Raw genomic sequence first — 21,827 nt, 5'->3', positions numbered from 1 at the left:
GCACAGCTTCCCTTTCACAGAAGGGGACTGGATCCATTTACATACCAAGACAAGGTAACAATGCAAATAATGGATTACAGTGTAACAGTTGTTTACTAATTCTGAATTATCATTGATCATTAATGTGCAGACTCTTTTGACTATTAATACTGTATTATTTAAGTTTGAATGTTGATTAAACAAGGAAATAAGAAATTTGAACAAAAACAGGTTCTATTGCAAACACGAGAATATCTGAAGATGCTGGAAACCCAAGGCAACGCACGCAAAATGCTGGAGCAACTCGAAAGACCAGGTAGCATCTATGAAAAAGAGTAAACAGTTGACGTTTTGGTCTTCGACCGTTAATTACGATTGGAAAGAAAAAAGGTCAGATTAAGAAGGTGGGAAGCTAAGGGAGAAATACAACGTGGTAGGTGATAGGTGAAATGGGGGCACGGTGAAGTAAAGAGCTGGGAAATTGATTGCTGAAAGAGATAAAGGGATTGGGGGGATGCGATAGCAATGGATAGAAGACCATGAAAGAAAAGCTGAGGGACGGGTAAGGAGATAAGGTAAGAGAGGGAGAAACAGGAATAGTGAATGGGGAATGGTGATGAAGAGGAGAGGACAATTACCGGAAGTTCGAGAAATCGATGTTCATGTCATCAGGTTGAAGCCTACCCAAACGGACTATAAGGTGTTGCTCCTCCAACCTGAGTGTGGACTCATGGCAGTAATAGAGGAGGCGATGGTCTGACATGTCGGAATGGGAATAGAGGGTAAAATTGAAATGTGTGACCACCGGGAGATCCCACGTTTTCTGCCGGATGGAGCGAAGATGTTTGACGAGACGGTATTCCAAACTACATCAGGTTTCTCTGATATACAGGATACCACACCATGACCAGTGGATACGGTAGGCAACACCAACATACTTGCAGGTGAAAGTGTCGCCTCAGATTGCTTGGGGCAATGAAAGGTAGTGAGGGAGGTGGTGTAGGGGCGGGTATGGCACTTGCTCCGTTTGCGAGGATAAGCACCAGGAGGAGGATCAGTAGGGAGCAACAAGTGGACATGGGACTCGCATGGGGAGCAATCGCTGCGGAAAGCGGAGATTGAAGGTGGAGGAGGGGAGAAAGATTACCATTTGGTCATTATCAGTCTCCAAATAAACAACTCTGTTAAAAGTGACATTTCTTTGTTCAAACTTCAGAACAGTTTGGTTCCGAGGCCATGTTGTTCTCCTTGTGCATAGATAGCTAAAGTTTGATGGATCAAGGAGTGCGAGTTTTCAGATTCCAGCTAATGGGTGATGGTGGACAAATGGAGTTTCCTCCGGGATACCGAACCCTTGATACTGTTGTGCTAAAGAAAGCAATTCAGCTTCAGTAACCGATCAGTCCTCACACAGAATTCATCCTGTCTGGAATAGTCCATCACCTTTGTCAAATGTGGGAAAGCTGCAACAGTAAAACAGGAGCATTAGATGGGCTTGAATCAGGTGAGTGAACAGATGGAAACAGTAGCTGCCTCGGGCCGGGATGGATCTCATGAGTCGATGGGAAAAGAGGATGCCTTATGCTGGATTAAATCCCTTTGGTGCATGGTGGATAGAGAACGCCTCAGGGTGGATTCGATCCCATGATGCACGAAAGAAGCGATTGAGTGGGAAAGTGAATTCTGAAGTATGAGTGAGTGCCTGGATTGTGTGTCTGAATGGTCACGTGAGAGTCCCTGTCCTTGACATCAGCAGGACTCCGGTAGCGTGTGTGTTGGCACGTTGTGGAGCAGAAAAGAGGAAGTATTTTGAGAAGTGGGTGGAATGGAAGAAGCGAGTGCTTGCAGAAGTACAGATATAAGGAGAAGAATGGGAGAAAACTTGCAGATGCCCTGTGATTGTTTACTGAAAGAGTGATATGCAAATAATAGTTATATGATTCTCGCTGTAAGAACAGAAAATGTGAACTAAAGTTAGAGAATGAAAAGGCACAGAAAGAACAATATACATCAGTATTGAACAAGAAACAACTGGTAGCAGAGTCTAAGGAGCAAGTAATGTCTATAACCCGCTGTACCGCTGCCTCTCCCACGCACAGTTACAACAAAGCCCACCCAAGTAGTTCCCCTGAGTACTCGATGTGATGAAGTTTTCAGACGTACATGGATTTACTGTAACGTAATGAATATTATTGTAAATGAGTCACAGCCCAGTTTAAGGGAAATGTAGACTGTTACTTGTTTGAGATGAAAAGTGTTAAGTAAAATTCTGTCTGGTTTAAAATAGTTCCAGATTAAATCAAGTGATTCAATATGTTAAGGGAAGGCACAATATTTGTGTGAGGACTGGAGACTGCCTGGAACGCTCTACCATCGTCTCTCATTAACATTGACCGTTGTACAAAAATATTGTGACAGCTGCCCTATTCAATTGGAATGTTATTTTAACCTGCGTTCTATTTTATATTTAATAAAAATAACAGTGATCACATTGTTGTTGATCATTACTAGATTAATTCTGTTTACAGTTTCACTTTAAACTTAGTCTCAACATTACCCACGTTTTATGCATTTGACTTGTCACCCACTTGTGACTCATACTATTCTTGTTTTGATCAGCATATAGCGTTATTTAGAAAAAACAAAATACAAAGTATTCGAAATGTATGGATTATGCAGTTCTTTGATTCACTTTAACAAGTATGGGGATGTTGGTGGTGGACACGGTAGGGGTAAAAGATTGGGACGTCAGTGAGAGGTACACTTTGTTTATGGACAGCCTGGCCACTATTGGATGCCCTCAGCGCCAAGGAAACTTTGATAACAGTCACTTTCAGTCTCTACCGCCACCACCACCACAGACCACATTTTTACTTTAAATAATCTTTTCCCAAACTGTGCCGTAGACCTTGTATAATTTTATAATTCTGCCCGTTGTAAAATGCCCCCTGAAAACACGTGTCAAGTTTTGGCCTTGACGGCTTCTTCTCCTGATCCGATACTGGGAGAAATATTACTGGGTATGTGGTTTGGGCACTTCATGTCACAGATGAAGCGGCACAGCTCCTGTTCCACTCAAACAACATGACATTATTTGGTACTAACCAGTCGAGTTGTTGAGTGTGCTGTGGGAGGCCCATACATTCGGAAGGTGGGTTACCAGTGCTGTCTCTACCCCTTAATTGTACTGAGTTTGATTCTATTTACCACCCTGATAAGAAGATTAGAGCTGTGAAGGGAGCACTGGACCGCACTGCCCAGAGAAATCACACTTGCCAATGGAACTGCTTTGAACGATGGCAATAAACTTCTCATCATGGACTGCATAAATCCTCAGCTCTGAAGCTGCTTCATGAGGATGAGGGTGAAGTCTGTTACTGCAAACACTGGGTAATGGTATCAGATTTAGGTAATAGTACGTGTGATGTCGATGTCACCAGTGATCCTGCAACTTCTGTTAATGACACTTACAGTATTGGCTGGCAGGCCTGCTGTTGTTTGCCAAGGGTATCCCTTTGCCTTTAAATGGAATATTTTGCCTGAACAAGAGCTGTCAAGCGGTTATTGTTCTTTGGTGTATGTAGCAGCGAATACTAACACCTGCCAGCATTGAAGGACGAAGGAGACCGATGAGTGTCACTATGACCGTAGTGTTGCAGTAATTGGCTAGCAAAACAGCCATTGTGCTACATGATACAAGTCTGGTCACCAATGACATTTCTAATAAAATGGCAGCAACGTGCAATGTGGCCTTTCAAAACTGACCAGAATTAAACTTTATGTTGGCTGAGGAGAGAGGTAGTTGTGCCATCATTGGCTGGAATGATGCACAAACATCCTTGCTATATCTGAGAACATCACTAACTTTAGCCATGAAGATCCCGTGTGAAGCAATTAAGGTTAAGAAGTTTGGGCAGGAGAGACATGCCACTCTATCATCACCTTTGGAAGTCTATTTATTAGCTTCACTCCCTGCTCGGAAGTTTGCGCAACTCGAGTGTACAGTGGGCAAGGGTTATTTTCTTGCTGGTTTTGACATTTGTGCTATTCTCCTGCCTGAAATCACTCTGTGTAGTAATGGTGCAAATAACAGCTGCCTCCATTACAGTTCAACAACCCTCCTCTTCAGATACTCCCTGAGGAGAGCCGAATTCTCTGTGCAAATCAACTGCAGCCACAATCCATGTTGTCATTTACGAGGGAAGGGAATTGGGGAGTGTAGAAGTTACAGCAAGTCAAGTTAATGTAGCGCCTTGGCAAAGGAAGATTTCAGATAGTGTTCAGGCAACCTCGGCAACAAAGGTCGTTAAAGAGCCTGCTTCCCCTTTGCATACCAAAACAAGATGAGGTTGCAAAGGACGAGTTCTAGGAACATTTAATATTGGTCACAAATAAGAGAAATCTCCAGGTGCTAGAAATGGAAATCCAAGCAAAACAAAAAATGCTGAAACGTCTCGGCAGGCCAGGCAGCCTCGATGGAAAAAAATAAACGGTCGACGTTTCGGACCGAGACTCTGCATCAGGACTGATATTAGTCAGTTCCTTTACTAAAGTGGTGGGACCATGAGGGAGTTGATAGCTGACAACAGCAGCACCGGTTTAAATGTGTTCGGAGTGATGGACTCTGTCACTGAGTGTAACAAACGAATGATGTTGAGATACAGACTCTCGGATAATATTTGAGGAAAGAAGTTGAACACAACGTCGCTCTCTTCTCGGATCTCCATTCTCGAGCTCACAGCAGCCGGGATATCCACCTTTCCAATATCCAAAGAAATGATCACTTCAAACCCGAATTCCTTGTCCGCATTTACTTTTTAAAATTCATTATTCCTCTTGAATACTAATGCAGTAAAATGACATTCTCCCCGTCGGGGAATTGAACCCCCGGTCTCCCGCGTGACAGGCGGGGATACCAACCACAATACTAACGAGGAACATCTCTTGGCACTTACATCTGTCATGCATATATAATAATACAAAAGTGTAAATAGGATAATTTTGATGTTAGTTCACTGCAATACAGGAGCTCTTCACTCGTGTCCTTCACCTAGAAGTGTCTCAGGTTCCTCCAGCGATTCAGTCACCTACTGCGCTCGAAGATTAGCCCAGGGAAGTTCTGTCATTACAGCCCAATTGCCTGTTGTTGTAAAGTTCATTAATAATCATATTTATATTCTATTTCTGCTTTTATAATGCGATAGGCAGTAAACGATGTGTAACTCTTCGAATTTTGAAGGGATCACTCCCACTTCAGTCCGATTCCGGCTGATTATTCACTGGGTGTTTTGCTCTCCGGTCTGTCGGAGGATGGCGACATCAACTGGACAGAACATGAACTGCATCAGAGTGAGGAATCAGAGTGACCAGTCGGAGAGCAGATCGGGACGTCATTCGACGTCATACACCACTGCAGACAGTCAGTACCTGAGTCTCCTGCAGAACGATGGACCGATGGTGATATGATCGTTACATAAATAAATTTTCCCCAGTTTTTTTTTCCGTTATCTAAAAAGTAAAAGGGTGGAGAGAGTTGATATTGGACCACAGGAAAATTATGCTGGTGCGGTAGTAATGGGGACAAAGAAATAGCAGATGAACTTCATGGGTACTTTTCTTGTTTCTTCATTGTGGAAGACACTAGCAGTGTGCCAGAAGTTTGTGACTATCAGGGAATAGGTGTGAGTGCCATTGTTATTACAATGGAAAAAGTGTTAGGCAGACCCAAAAGCATTAAGGCGGATAAATCACCTGGGCCAGATGGACTACATCCCAGAGTCCTGAGAGAGGTTGTTCCGGAGATAATGGATGCATTGACAATGATCTTTCAGGAATCGCTTGATTCTGGCATGGTTCCGGAGGACTGGAACATTGAGAATGTCACTCCACTCTTTAAGAAAGGAAGAAGGGAAAAGAAAGGAAAGAATGGGCCAGTTAGCCGAACGTCAGTAGTTGGAAAAGTGTTGGAGTCTATTATTAAGGATGCGGTTTCAGGTACTTGGAGACTAATGATAAAACAAGTCAAAGTTTTCATGGGGAAATTTTGCCTAACAAATCTGTTAGAGGTCTTCGAGGAGGTAACGAGCAGGATAGACAAACGAAAGGCAGTGGATGTCATTTACTTGGAATTTCAGAAGGTGTTTGATAAGGTGCCACACATGGGACTGCTTAACAAGATAAAGCCCTATGGCATTACAGGAAAGATACTCGCATGGATAGAGGAATGGCTGACAGGCAGGAGGCAATGAAGGAATAGAACGGACCTTTTCTGGTTGGCTGCTGGTGACTCGTGGTGTTCTTCAGAGGTCAGTGTTGAGTCTGCTGCTTTTCACATTGTTTGGCAATGATTTAGATAATGGAATTGATGGCTCTCTTTGTGGATGATATGAAGATAGGTTAGATAGTGCTGAGGAAGCAATGCCATTGTAGTAGGAATTATACAAATTAGAAGAATAGGCAAAAAAGTGGCAGGTGGAATACAGTGTTGCGAAATGTATGTACAACACCTCACAATTGTCTGCATTAAATTTAATCTACCGATATTGTGACGAGAATACACATAAAATTAAGATGTTTGCTGGCCTGGGTTAGCATCAGTGACATCAGCAAGTGGTCTGCCACCTGTCCTCAGGGGAAGGAGAGATAAGGAACAATGGAGCAGCATCTGGAGATGTGTAATGAAGGGACGGGTAAGAGAGCTGTCTGGAGCGGCTCCCCCTTTGAACCCTGAACTGTTTGAAGTGATGGACAGGCGATACCCCAGCAGGGGGATAAAAAAGGACAGATTCGCTAAGGCAGGACACACGACACCCGAGGTAACGAGACCCTGGAAGCGGTGCGCCTCCCACGGGTCGGTGGGAAGTACCGGACCTTAAACGCACAGGGTGGAAAGGTACGATCAGTGGGAACCCGGTGTGTGTCCATCCTCGCTTGGGTGCCGGGGTCACTGCAGAGGATCGACCGCATCTGGAGGAGGGGTCACAGTCGGTGACCTCAGGTGACATCACACAGGACCCACCCGGGAGCTGCTGCTTATGAGCAATATCGCCGGTCTGTGAGTGGAAGCCGTTTCTGAATGATCAGTCGTTCCCGTTCATCACTGTTTCCTAAGTATTCTTTTCCCTTAAGCTCCCTAAGTAGCTTGGTTTCATTATATAACACCCAGTCTAATGTAGCTCATCCCTGTTCTAAAAAGCCTTCTTGTAGGTATTCAACAAACTCACTCTCCTGTGATCTATTTCCAACCTGATTTTCCCAATCTATCTGCATGTTGAAATCTCCCATGACTATCATAACGTTGCCCTTTGGCACGTCTTTGCTATTTCCTGTTGTAATCTGTGGTCCATATCCAGGCTACTGTTTGGAGGCCTGTATATAACTGCTGTCAGGGTCCTTTTACCCTTGCAGTTTCTTAACTCAATGCAGAATGATTCAGCATCTTCTGATCCTATATCACATCTTTCTACTGAATTGATGCCAGCCCCTCTGCCTAACTTCCTATCTCTCTGATACAACATGTAACCTTGGACATTTAGCTCCCAGCTGCCAGTATCCTTCTGCCATGACTCAGTGATGGCCATGACATCATATCTGACAATCTGTAATAGGGCAATAAGATCATCCACCTTATTTCTTATACTCTGTGGATAGAGATATAACACTCTGAGTATAGAATCGTTACCCTTTGATTCTGCATCTCTCATACACTGATACTCCCCCTGCTGGCTGTGGTGATGTCCTATCATCTGACAGTGTAATTGCATGCTATCTTTGCTTTTTTACCATCCCTCCTATCCTGAGTGCCTCCACTCTGGTTTCTATAACCCACCCCCACCAAATTAGTTTCATCCTCCCCTACCGCTCCAACAAACAGGTAGTATGCCCACAAGAAAACTAATTTCATGGTTGTATGTGGTGACAGAAATATATTTTGATAATACATTTACTTTCAGCTTTGAACTTCGTAGTAGAGAGCCGGGTGTTGTACTGGTCTGTGTCCTCACTGGCCGGTGCTGTGCTCTGGCAGCTCAGTGTGCTTGGTATACAGTGTCAGTGTTTTAACTGAAGTGTTTCCTTATTACACAATTGACCTTGTCCACCCTGGAGCTGACAAGATTCACTGGTGACCAGAATGTTTTGTTTTGGTCACCCTGCCGTCTGACAGACAGCAATAAGCTGGCAAGAGTGCAGAGGAGATTTGTGGAAAGGATTTTTACACAATTTTCCCTGGAATATTGGAGAATGAGTGCTGATATTGCAAAGGCGTATAAATTCATGAAGGACCAGGGTTGGGTCAAAGAGAACAGTTTTTTTGCCAGTGTTGGGGAATCAAGAACTGGAGGACATTGGTTTAAGATGAGATTTAATAAGGACCTGAAGGGCAACTTTTCCACACACAGGCTGGTCAGTAAATGGAATGAGCTGCTATGGGGAGTGGTTGAGTCAGCTACGTTAAAAAGGTACTTGGGCAGGTAGATGGAAAGGAAAGGTTTTGAAGGATATGGGCCAAATGGAAGGAAATGGGACAAGGAGGAGGATGACCTTGATCATAATGTGGTGGTGAGGGGGTTACAGACCACGAGCTCAGATGGGAACTTTGGTCATCGTGGACCATTTGAGCTGAAGGGCTCGTTTCTGTGCTGTGTGAATTTGACTGTAAACCCTGTTGATTTAGTTCAATGACATTAAACTTTTCTAAATGACATTATTTCTGTATAGATTACAGACCCCAGTACCTGAAGTGAAGTTAACTGGGCTACAGTTACCAGCTTTTCATCTTCCACCCTTCTTCAACAATGGTTTTCAACTCCACTGGGACCTTTCTGTAACAGTGAGTTTTGACAGACTTCAATGTCTTTACTTTCTCTCCAGACTTCCTGTGAAAGCCTCCAGTGCAGGTCTTTGTGACCAAGTAATGTTTGCTTTCAGTCTCGTAAGTTTTTTCCCCTTGTGATGGTGATTGTTACACATTATGGCACAATGTCGAAATGTCTCCATGAGATATCTGTGGGATGTTTGCTGTGCCCCCACTGTGAACACTAATGCAAATTATTGGAGTTAACCTCTTGCTTTTTCCTTGTTAGTTTTAGATTTTGTCTCATCACTGGTTCCTGGAAAAATCCTGATCCTCTTGTCTGCCTCCTTTGACCACAGAATGTTCTTTGGTCTCTGTGATCCCTCTACCTAATCGGGATCAACGTCTGCTGAGTGTTACGAACAGTCTCCTTCAACATCTGCCACTGCTCATTACTGACCTGTCCCCGAGCCTATTTACCCCATCTGCCCCAGACAACTCCACTGTCACGTCTCTGTAATTGTCTTTATTTAGGTTGAGGACACTGGTTCTGGACCCTGGTGTTCACCCTCAGTCTGTGATCTGGAGATCTCCCACATTGTGATCACTTCTTCAGGGATCCTTCACCACAAGATCTCTCTGTAATCACACCTCATTACACAGATTACATCTGAAATAGCCCGTTCATGGGTAAGATACTGCTGTAAGAAACTGTCTCTGATCATTCCACAAATTCCTCTTCCACTGCACCAGTTTGATTAGCTTAATCAATACACAGACTGAAGCAAACACACAGAAAATGCTGGAGGAACCCAGCAAACAGTCGACATTTTGGGCTGAGAACCTTCATCGAGATTAGAAAGAAATGGACAAAAGCCAGAATAATGTGGTGGGTGAGGGAGAGGAGGACAGGTGAGGGGTGGGGAACGTGTGGTTTGTGGAGGGATGAGGATGTGAGGAGCTGGGTGATAGGCAGAAAAGGCAAAGAGGTGAAGAGAAAGAAATCTAATAGGAGAGAATGTTGGACCATGGGATGACACAGAGGAGGTGGAGAACCAGAGAGAGAGGATGAGCAGGTCATGAGGGTGCATGAGGAGAGGTGAAGGGGTTAAATGGCCATCAGAATGGATGAAAAGTCAGAAGAAAAGTGGTAGTTAGGTTGGGGGTGTGTGGAAACAGGGTAATGATTTCTCGAATTTGGAGAAATCAATGTTCATGCCATCGAGATTGGAGACTACACAGTCAGAATATGAGGTGTTGCTCGTCCAATCTGTACTCGGCCTCATTGCAGTGGGAGAGGAGGCCGTGTACAAACATGTTGATCATGGCCCTCCGCTGGTCAGGGTCGACCATGGATATTGCACCCCAGTGTCGAAGTCGATGAATAAGTCAGGAAATTACGATATGTAAAGCAAGCAGTTGCCCATGCAGGGGCCCTGCTCTCCACACAGCTGATGAATCCATAGCAACGGCAGAGACCGATGCAGTCAGGCACCAGCGGTGTTGCAGGATTGCCAGTCTGCATTGAACACAGGACCGACAGGGAATCCAGCTCCGGATTGTTCCTCAGGGTTTACTCCCGAAGTCTTCCCCATGAATGGGTCTAGCCAGAGGCCAGTGGAGGTTTGAGATCAGAATTTTTCTTCCGCTTGTCCTGCCAAGTATGGCTGAGGAGTCTCATCTGCCCATAGCAGTTGGTTATATTACACCAGTAAACCCAATTGCACCTTCCCCTGGCACTAGAAATAGTTCATCGAGTGTAGTAGCTCAGCCATATGTAAAAGCCAGGAGCTGGACTTGATTGACAGAGGCAATTTGAGGCGCACACCATTATCAGCATTTGATGGGAAGTGGGAGCTTGTCCCATTACCACCCCACCACTGGTTAAGACAGCTATAAGCTATTTCGGTATGTGAATGGGGAAACTCAATTGGAATGGGTTGCTACCAGCAGATTGTGGTTGTTGCAGCTCACAGAGCAAAGATACTCGATACAGCGCTACCCTAATCTGCTTCTGATTAAATCTCTCATGATAATCACAGTTCCATTCTCATCTCTCTTTGATCTTTCCCCTCTTTATGCTTTATCCCATCGGGAGGAATACCTGAGGATCTTGAGACCACTCCTCCCCATATCTCCTTTCCCTCCCCCTTTCACCATCACTGTCCCTACATGAAAAGTGCCTATGAAAAGTATTCATGCCCCTTGGAAGTTTTCATCTTTTATTGTTTCACAACATTGAATCACAGTGGATTGAATTTGGGTTTTTTTTTGATACTGCTCAATGGTAAAAAAACTCATTTGTGTCAAAGTGAAAACAGATCTCAAAATTAATTACAGATATAAAAACATAAAACAATTGCCTGTATAATTATTCACCCCCTTTAGTAGTAGTCATAGTCATACTTTATTGATCTGGAGGGAAATTGGTTTTCGTTACAGTTGCACCATAAATAACTAAATGGTAATAAACCATAAATAATTAAATAGTAATATGTAAATTATGCCATGAAATAAGTCCAGGACCAGCCTATTGGCTCAGGGTGTCTGACCCTCCAAGGGAGGAGTTGTAAAGTTTGATAGCCACAGGCAGGAATGACTTCCTATGACGCTCAGTGTTGCATCTCGGTGGAATGAGTCTCTGGCTGAATGTACTCCTGTGCCCAACCAGTACATTATGCAGTGGATGGGAGACATTGTCCAAGATGGCATGCAACTTGGACAGCATCCTCTTTTCAGACACCACCGTCAGAGTCCAGTTCCATCTCCACATCACGCTGGCCTTACGAATGAGTTTGTTGATTCTGTTGGTGTTTGCTACCCTCAGCCTGCAGCCCCAGCACACAACAGCAAACATGATTGCACTGGCCACCACAGACTTATAGAACATTCTCAGCCTTGTCCGGCAGATGTTAAGGGACCTCACTCTCCTCAGGAAATAGAGACGGCTCTGACCCTTCTTGTAGACAACCTCAGTGCTCTATGACCAGTCCAGTTTATTGTCAATTCGTATCCCCAGGTATTTGTAATCCTCCACCATGTCCACACTGACCCCCTGGATGGAAACGGGTCACTGGTGCCTTAGCCCTTCTCAGGTCTACCACCTCCTCCTTGGTCTCTTTCACATTAAGCTGCAGATAATTCTGCTCACACCATGTGACAAAGTTTCCTACTGTAGCCCTGTACTCAGCGTCATCTCCCTTGCTGATGCATCCAACTATGGCAGAGTCATCAGAAAACTTCTGAAGATGACAAGACTCTGTGCAGTAGTTGAAGTCTGAGGTGTAAATGGTGAAGAGAAAGGGAGACCCAGTGCTGCTGATCACTCTGTCGGACACACACAGCTCTGTATGACTCTGTATGACACACCAAATCATCACTGGTGCAGCCACTTGGTTTTAGGAGTTACATAATCAGTTTAATGGAGATCACCATGTGTAGTCAAGGTGTTTCAATTGAATGTAGTAAAATTATGTCTGTATCTGGAAGGTCCAACTACTGGTGAGTCAGTATCATGGGAGAAACTGCACCAGGAAGACAAATTAACACTCGAAGCAGCTCTGCAAAAAGGTTATTGAAAAACACATGTCAGGAGATGGATTCAAGTCACTAAATACCCTTGGAGTACAGTTATGTCAATCATCCAGAAATGGGAAGAATATGACACAGCTGTAAATCTGCCAAGAGCAGGTCATCCTCAAAAACTGAGTGACGGTGCAAGAAGGGGACCAGTGAGAGAGGCTCCAAGTGACCTGTGACAACTCTGGAGGAGTTACAAGCTGCAGTGGCTGAGATGGGAGAGACTGTGCAGACAACAACTGTTGTCCAGGTGCTTCACCAGTCACAGCTTTTTGGGAGAGTGGTGAAGAGAAAGCCACTGAAAAATACTCTCATGAAGCCTTGCCTGGAATTTGCCAGAAGAAGTGACAGACCCTGAAGTCAGCTGGAAGAAGTTTCTATGGTCTGACATAAACAAAATTGCCCTTTTTGACCACCAAACTGAACACTAAGTTTGGCGGAAGCCAGTGATCGCAAGCACAAAACCAAAGCTACACAGGAACGCCTTAAAACAAAGTTAGTGTCCTGCAGTGGCCAAGTCAGAGTCCAGACCTCAATCCAATTGTGGCTGGACTTGAAATGGACAGTTCACGCACAAACTGCATGCATTCTGACAGATCTTCAGCAGTTTTGTAAAGAAGAAGGGGGAAAATTGCAGTGTCCAGGTGTGCAAAGCTGATAGAGACCTATCCACACAGAGTCTACTATGATTATTGTCAAAGGTGCATCATCTAATTACTGAATGGATGGAGGTGAATACTAATCCATCAATTATTTTGTGGATTATATTTGTAATTAGTTTAAATCCCTTTGTAAAGATCTTCTTATTTCGACACCATAGTCTTTTCTGATCATCAGTATTTTAACTTAAATCCACTATGATTCAACGTTGTAAAACATGAAAACATCCAGTGAGACTAAATACTACAGGCACTGTATCCACCCCCTCACCAGCACGTTATGAACAAATCCACCCTGCTCCTTTCCATTTTGCCGATTCCGTGTGGAACATTGAACATGATGGAAGGTCGAATTCTTAGTCCCAGTCTCCTTAACCATGTCCCTGCAATAGCTGGTAGATCAAACATATTCGTCAATACACAATTTGGAATAGATGGCAACCTGCTCCTCGGCCCACAATATACGTGCTAATCATAATAATGTTGAGAATTTATAAAGTACTGGTGTGGTCTCACTTAGAGTATTGTGAGCAGTTTTGGGCCCTTTATCTTGGGAAGGATGGGTGAAACTGGATGGGTTTCAAAGGACGTTGTGGAAATTGATTCCAGGATTCAACAGCTTGTCATATGAAGAGTGTTTAATGGCTCTGGGCCTGTATTCACTGGAATATCAAATGGTGAAAGGCCTTGATAAATTGGATGTGCAGAGGATGGGAGTATCTAAGACCAGAGGACACAGGCTCAGAGTAGAGGAGGATCCTTGTAGAATGTGGAGATGAGGAATTTCGTAAGCCACAGAGTGGTGAATCTGTGGAATTCATTGCCACAGGCAGCTCTTGATCCAAGACTTCATGTATATTTAAGGTAGAGATTGCGAGGGAAAATGGATCAACCACAATGAAATGTCGGAGCGGACTCGATGGGCCAAATGGTCGAATTCTACTCCTATACCTTATAGTCTGTATCACCACCTCACAAACCTGGAGCAACTTTGTCAATCGTGATCTGCCCGCACAAAATCATGCTGATTGTCCCTAAGCAGGCCATGCCTTTCCAAATGTGCATAAATACTGTACCTCAATATCCTCCCCAGTAGCTTCTCTACCAGTGAAATGAGGCTGCCCTGCCTGTAGAAACATAGAAAACCTACAGCATAATACAGGCCCTTCAGCCCACAAAGCTGAACCGAACATGTCCTCACCTTTGAATTACCTAGGCTTACCCATAGACCTCTATTGTTCTAAGCTCCAGGTATCCATCCAGGAATCTCTTAAAAGACCCTATCATTTCCGCCTCCACCACCGCCGCTGGCAGCCAAGTCCATGCACTCACCACTCTCTGCGTTTATATAAAAAAAATCTCCTCTGTACCTACTTCCAAACACCTTAAAACTATGCCCTCTCATGTTAGCCATTTCAGCCCTGGGATAAAACCTCTGACTATTCACATGATCAACACCTCTCATTATCTTGTACACCCAATCAGGTCACCTCTCATCCTCCGTCACTCCAAGGAGTAAAGGCCGAGTTCACTCAACCTATTCTCATAAGGCATGCTCCCCAATCCAGGCAACATCCTTGTAAATCTCCTCTGCACTCTTTATATGGTTTCCACGTCCTTCCTGTAGTGAAGTGAGCAGAACTGAGCATGTACTCAAAGTGGGGTCTGACCAGGGTCCTATATAGCTGCAACATTATCTCTTGGCTCTTAAACTCAATCCCACGGTTATGAAGGCCAATGCACCATATGCCTTTTTAACCAGAATCAACCTGCTTAGCAGCTTTGAGTATCATATGGGCATAGACCCCAAGATCCCTCTGATCCTCCACACTGCCAAGAGTCTTACCATTAATGCTATATTCTGACACACCTCACACTTATCTGGGTTGAACTCCATCTGCCACTTCTCAGCCCAGTTTTGTTTCCTACCAATGTCCCGCTGTCACTTCTGACAGCCCTCCACACTATCCACAACACCTCCAACCTTTGTGTCATCAGCAGATTTATTAACCCATTCCTGCACTTCCTCATTCAGGTTATTTATAAATATCATGAATAGTAGGGGTCCCAGAACAGATCCCCGAGGCACACCACTGGTCACCGACATCCATGCAGAATATGACCTGTCTACAACCACTCTTGGCATTCTGTGGGCAAGCCCATTCTGAATCCACAAAGGAACGTTCCCTTGGATCCCATGCCTCCTTACTTTCTCAATAAGCCTTGCATGGGGTACCTTCTCAAATGCCTTGCTGAAATCCATATACACTACATCTACTGCGCTACCTTCATCAATGTGTTTAGTGAAATCCTCAAAAAATTTGATCAGGTTCATACAGCATGACCTGCCTTTGAGAAAGCCATGGTGACTGTTCCTAATCATATCATGCCTCTCCAAATGTACATAAATCCCGCCTCTCAGGATCTTCTCCATCAACTTACCAAACACTGAAGTAAGAATCACTGGTCTATAATTTTCTGGGCTATCTCTACTCCCTTTCTTGAATAAGGGAACAACTTCCGCAACCCTCCAATCCTCCGGAACCTCTCCTGCCTTCATTGAAGATGCAAAGATCATCGCCAGAGGCTCAGCCATCTCCTCCCTCACTTCTAACAGTAGCCAGGGGTACATCCTATCCGGTCCCAGTGACTTATCCAACTTGATGCTTTCCAAAATCTCCAGCACATCCTTAATATCGAACTGCTCAAGCTTTTTAGTTGCCTGCAAGTCATCCCTACTGTTAGAGTGAGTTTTTTTGCGTAGATGATTAGTTTACACTTAAATGACTTTGGCCACCAGACTTCTATTTGACAAAGTACTTTGGATTGAGTCCACAACAATGCGCTTCCTAAAACGGTGTGAATACCAGATGCTTCTGGCGCCGTAGTTTGACCAGATGCTGTAGTTTCGAAGACAATACTATCTATACTTTATAAATATTAATTGCCAAATAAATGTACTGGGGATTTAACTTGCATTCCTGAAGGCTGTGGATACCAACCCAGACATGTTGGCGTCGGAAGAAAAGGATGAAGTCAGAAGGTGTGATATTTTGTATGCAGCTTCGAGTGGAAGCATTTTCTATGCATTTTCTATAAATTTTTAAGTAGCGATTGCCTTTGTGTTTAGCATATAAATATCGAGCCTGCATTGGGCTCGCAGACCTTTCTACCGAAAGCATCTCTGTTCGTATGATGCCTGCTGTACCTTGTTGTGTCGAATAAACAAGCTGCTTTGTATCTACCAGTAACTCTGTCTCTCCGGTGATCTCATCCATGCTACAACACCTACAATCGCCAAGATCCTTTTCTGTAGTGAATATCTCTGCTATCTCCTGCGGTTCCATACACACTTTTACACTCTCACACTTGCTTTGTCCTATTCTCTTACGTCTTAATCTCTTGCTCTTCACATACTTGTAGAATGCCTTGGGGTTTTCCTTCACCCTGTCTGCCAAGGCCTTCACATGCACATGGCCCCTTCTGGCTCTCCTAATTTCATGCTTAAGCTCCTTCCTGCGATCCTTATAATCTTCTAGATTCATAGCATTACCTAGTTTATTGAACCTTTCGTAAGCTCTTCTTTTCTCTTCAACAGCCTTTGTACACCACGGTACCTGTACCCTCCCATCCTTTCCCTGTCTCATTAGAATATTCTCTGAGAACATCTGTTTCCAATTTATGTTTCCAAGTTCTTGCCTGATAGCCTCATATTTCCCCTTACTCCAATTAAATGTTCCCCTAACTTGACTGTTCCTATCCCTCTCCTATACTATGGTAAAGCAGATAGAATTGTGATCACTATCTCTAAAATGCTCTCCCACTGAGAGACCTGACATCTGACCAGGTTCATTTCCCAATGCCAGATCAAGTAGAACCTCTAATTTGTAGGCTTATCTACATATTGTGTCAAGAAACCTTCCTGAATACAGCTAACAAACTCCACCCCATCTAAACTCCTCACTCTAGGAAGATGCCATTCAATATTTAGGCAAATTAAAATCTCCCCCAACAACAACCTTGTTATTGTTACACAGTTGCAGAATCTGTCTCCCTATCTGCTCCTCGATGTCCCTGTTACTATTGGGTGGTCTATAAAAAAACACCCGATAGAGTTATTGGCCCCTTCCTATTCCTAACTTCTCCCCAAAGAGACTCCGTAGACAACCCCTCCATGACTTCATCTTTTTCTGCACCCTCAAACCATCGGTCTGAGTGTGTCCCTTCTCTATCACCTGTCTATTCTCCTTTTCCAAGTTTTCTCTATTTGAGTGCCAACCTCCCTTTCCTCCGTCACTTCAGTTCGGTTCTCACCCACCAGCAATTCTAGATTAAACTCTCCTCAGTGGCCTTAGCAAACCTCCCTGCCAGGATATTGGTCCCCTTGGGATTCAAGTGCAACTCGTCCTTTTTGTACAGGTCACACCTGCCCCAAAAGAGGTCCCAATGATCCAGAAATCTGAATCCCTGCCCCCTGCTCCAATCCCTCAACCAGGTATTTATCCTCCACCTCATTCTATTCCTGTACTCACTGTCACGTGGCACAGGCAGTAATCCCGAGATTACTACCTTTGAGTGCCTGCTGCTCATCTTCCTTCCTAACTCCCTGTTGTCTGTTTTCAGTACCTCCTCCCTTTTTCTACATATGTCATTGGTACCAATATGTACCGCAACCTCTGGCTGTTCTCCTTCCCACTTCAAGATATCATGGACGCGATTAGAAACATCCTGGACCCTGGCATCTGGGTGGCAAAATCACCATCTGTGTTTTTTTCCTGCGTCCACAGAATCGCTTGTCCAACCCCCTAACTATAGAGTCCCCTATCACTGCTGCCATCCTCTTCCTTTCCCTACCCTTCTGAGCCACAGGGTCAGACTCTGTGCCAGAGGCGTGGCCACTGTTGTTTCCCCCAGGAAGGTTGTTCCCCCCCCCCCCGCCCAACAGTACTCAAACAGGAGTACTTATTGTTATGTGTGACAGAAACTGGGGTACTCTCCAGCATCGGCCTCTTGCCCTTCCCTCTCCTGACTGTTACCCACTTCTCTGTCTCCCCAGGCCCCGGACTGACTACCTGCCTATAGCTCCTCTCTATCACCTCCTCACTTTCCCTGACCAGATGAAGGTCATCGAGCTGCATCTCCAGTTCCCTAACACCGTCCCTCAGGAGCTGCAGCTCCTGGATTCTTGTTGTTTCCCTTCTTGATCAAAGCTGTAGCATTTACTACACTCCAGTCCTGTGGGACCTCACATTATGTAATTTAGGACACACTGTTCCTTGTCAAATCCACAGAAATCTGCTCACTTGCTTCTTTGACTATTGTAGGATATATGTGTGGTAACTGCTGCTTTGAAAAGGGCACATTCGACAACTTCATGCCAAAGAAACAACTTTATCTCGAACTTCAAAACATTACGTACACACAGAGGGTTTCACAACCCGTACGGGATGGTGGGAACACTATGTACACGAGGGCCACCGGAAAAACAACAAATGGAAGTAGACGCCCCCCCCGATACCCTAATTAGTATTAACTTACTTTTAATTACATTCACATTACAACACTTCTCCCCCTTTGAAATCCAACGTCCCCAATTGTAAAATACTAGGAAATAAAAAAAACAGTGATGTTATTAACTTGCATACTCCTGTAAACTTATACTAGTACCTTAGCAACAGTTTACCAATACAAAACATCTGGGAAATGTGACAGGTTCAACATTCAATCTAACAACACAAAATAAACTGTCCCATCAAAGATTCAGTCTGTCAGGAGGATTACGCGTGCGCTGTGATCTGCGCACTGCCCTGGTGACCCAGCAGGCACCGCTGGTGAGGATGTTTTAGGTGGATCTGGTGGTGGGGGCATGACAGGGGTCTGTGTGTCTGCGTGAGGATGTCCGTCCTCTTCAGGGGACTCCGACCCCTCTGCCAGCATCTCGCCCTCTGGCAAAGTCACTGGTGGACATGCTTCCACCGTAGTCTGACTCACAAATGGAAACTCCGAGGAACTGTCTGCCTCTGAGCCAGTATCATGACGCAGACACGTATGGTCCTGATGTCTGCGGAAAACACGCCCATCAGTCAGCTTAACAACATAGGAGACGGGACCACTCTGCTTAAGAATAATCCCAGGCAGCCATTGCTGATTGTTTCTCACATAGACATTGTCATCCGGTTTTAACTGCCTCTCTCGCACATGTTGATCATGTCCCTCCTTCTGCTTTTCCTGCTTTCTCTTCACTTTCGCCTTCATGTCCGGGCACAGCAGCTCCAATCTTGACTTGGGCCTACGCCTCATCAGCATCTCTGCTGGAGTGCGGGCAGTCGTAGTCTGTGGCGTGAGGTGGTATTTAAACAGGAAACGTGAAAGCCGCATGCTAAAGGAGTCCCCTGTCATCCGCTTCAGGCCTGCCTTCACTGTCTGAACAGCCCGCTCAGCCAAACCATTGGAGGCTGGGTGGAAAGGGGCTGTCCGAATGTGACGAGTGCCATTCTGCTGCATGAACTCACTGAACAGTTCACTAGTGAACGTCGGGCCATTATCAGTGACCAGAGTGTCAGGTAGCCCGTGGACTGCAAACACTTGCCTGAGTTTGTCTATGGTTGAGGGGGCTGTGATGTTGCTCATGATGTGAGCTTCGATCCGTTTAGAATGTGCATCTACCATGACAAGAAACATCTGCCCCATAAAAGGGCCAGCAAAGTCCAAATGTAGCCTAGACCAGGGGTGGTCTGGCCACTCCCATGGGTGCAGAGGAGTTGGTGGTGGCATATTCTGATTAGTCTGACATTGCGTGCATGATTTTACCCTGTTCTCCAGATCCTGATCCATTCCTGGCCACCAAACATAGGATCTCGCAAGGCTTTTCATTCGAGACAGTCCTGGGTGAGCCTCATGAATTTTCTCCACAACCTGTGAACGGCCAGGGGAGGCAGGATGACCCTCGACCCCCAGAAAATGCAGCCATCCTGCAGACTGAGTTCTGTCTTGCGTTTGGCATAAGGTCTCAGTTTCTCTCCTTCCACGACTCTGGGCCAACCTTGTAAAAGAAAAGTCTTGACTTGGGACAGGACTGGATCCCTCTCTGTCCGCTGCTTGATCTGGGTCGCCTTTACAGGTGTCTCTGACAACCTCTGCAATGTAAACACAGTCTCTGGAGGCACATGTGTAGTAACAGGTGTCTCAGGTAAAGGTAGTTGACTCAGTGCATCAGCATTTGCTTTATTCCCACCTGCTCTGTACACTATAGTGTACTGGTAGGCTGACAAGGTAAGAGCCCAACGCTGTATCCTGGCTGAGGCTAGTGGTGGGATGCCTCTAGTCTCACTGAACAGGCTCATCAGTGGTTTGTGGTCCGTATAACTTGCAAATGTGCGTCCATAAAAGTACTGATGAAAGCGTTTGAGTGCAAAAACAATGGCCAGACCTGCTTTCTCCAGCTGTGATTATCCCCTTTCTGCAGTTGTGAGGGTACGTGAAGCAAAACCAATAGGCTTCTCTGAACAGTCTTCCCTTCGACAGGAGTTCAGTGAGACCCTCTCTTACTGTTCCCCCTCCGTGATCTCCGCCTTTCTCCGACTCTTCGACCAGATCCTGACTCAGACCCGCTACCACAGCCACGTCTCCTTCCTGGGAACGTGTCTCCGCCGCCATCTTGTACCGCAGAGATTCCAGCTCTGGCTCCAGGCCTCCCAGTGAGGGCCCAGCGCAGGTCCCAGGTTCCTCCGTTTCAATGACCGTTGCTTCCTCCGCTGCTCCTACACTTCATTCTCCGCCGGATTCACACCTCCAACCGATGTTTCTCCTACTTTCTCGCGTCCATGAAGGAAATCAAGCTCGACCGCCTGGAGCCCATGACGACGACCGCCTCCAGCCCGGACCCCGTCCCCACGGCCCTCGACTTCTCAGGCCATCGGCAGGCTGAAGACCCATCTGCCTCTGACTCTGACCCCGACTGGAACCACGGGCTCCCGGACGTGGGCACCAGCCCCCCGGTAGGCCATGGACTCACTCACTTCCAACTCGGACCTGAATTCTGGCACCCTGCAGGCCACAGGCTCTGCCACCCCAGCTCCAGATCCAGCTCGGACCGAGGTCCTGACCCTCTCCAGACCGGGACCACTCTTACTGCCACTGGGTCCTACTGATCGCCTTAGTCCTCCACTACACTCGATCCTCCCCGCGACTCCCAACCTTCCCTCTACCCCTCATCCCCTCCATTCCTCTGATCCCTCATCCTCCCCTAACCCACCTGTCCCTGAACATCCCAATCCCCCTCCCTCCTGAGACCTCCCACTCTTTATCCTCCTCTGACCCCAGCCCCAACCCTTGCCGTGTCCTCACCATCCCCTCTCAGCTTCCCCTCTCTGAGGGAGAACGTTCTGTCCTCAGCAAGGGCCTTAAATGCACCCAATGACTTGGCCTCCACAGCCACTCGTGGCAACGAATTCCACAGACATAACACCCTTTGACTAAAGTAATTTTGACTCATCTCTGTTCCTTCAATCTTGAAGTCCTGCTCTCTTTTCCTAGACTCCCCTACCATGGGAAATAACTTTGCCATATCTAATCTGTTCAGGCCTTTTAACATTTGGAATGTTTCAGTGAGATCCCTCCCCCCCCCCACCCACCCCATTCTCCTGAACTCCAGGGAATACAGCCCAAGAGCTGCCAGACATTCCTCATGCAGTAACCCTTTCATTCCTGGAATCATTCTCGTGAATCTTCTCTGATCGATGGGAGAAGGCAGCTGAAATAGTTTGGCATGGACTTGATGGGCTGAAGGGCCTGTTTCTGTGCTGTACTTTGCTCAG

This window comes from Mobula hypostoma, chromosome 30, assembly GCF_963921235.1.
Source record: "Mobula hypostoma chromosome 30, sMobHyp1.1, whole genome shotgun sequence".
NCBI lineage: Eukaryota > Metazoa > Chordata > Chondrichthyes > Myliobatiformes > Myliobatidae > Mobula > Mobula hypostoma.
Note: the sequence above shows the minus strand (reverse complement) of the source record.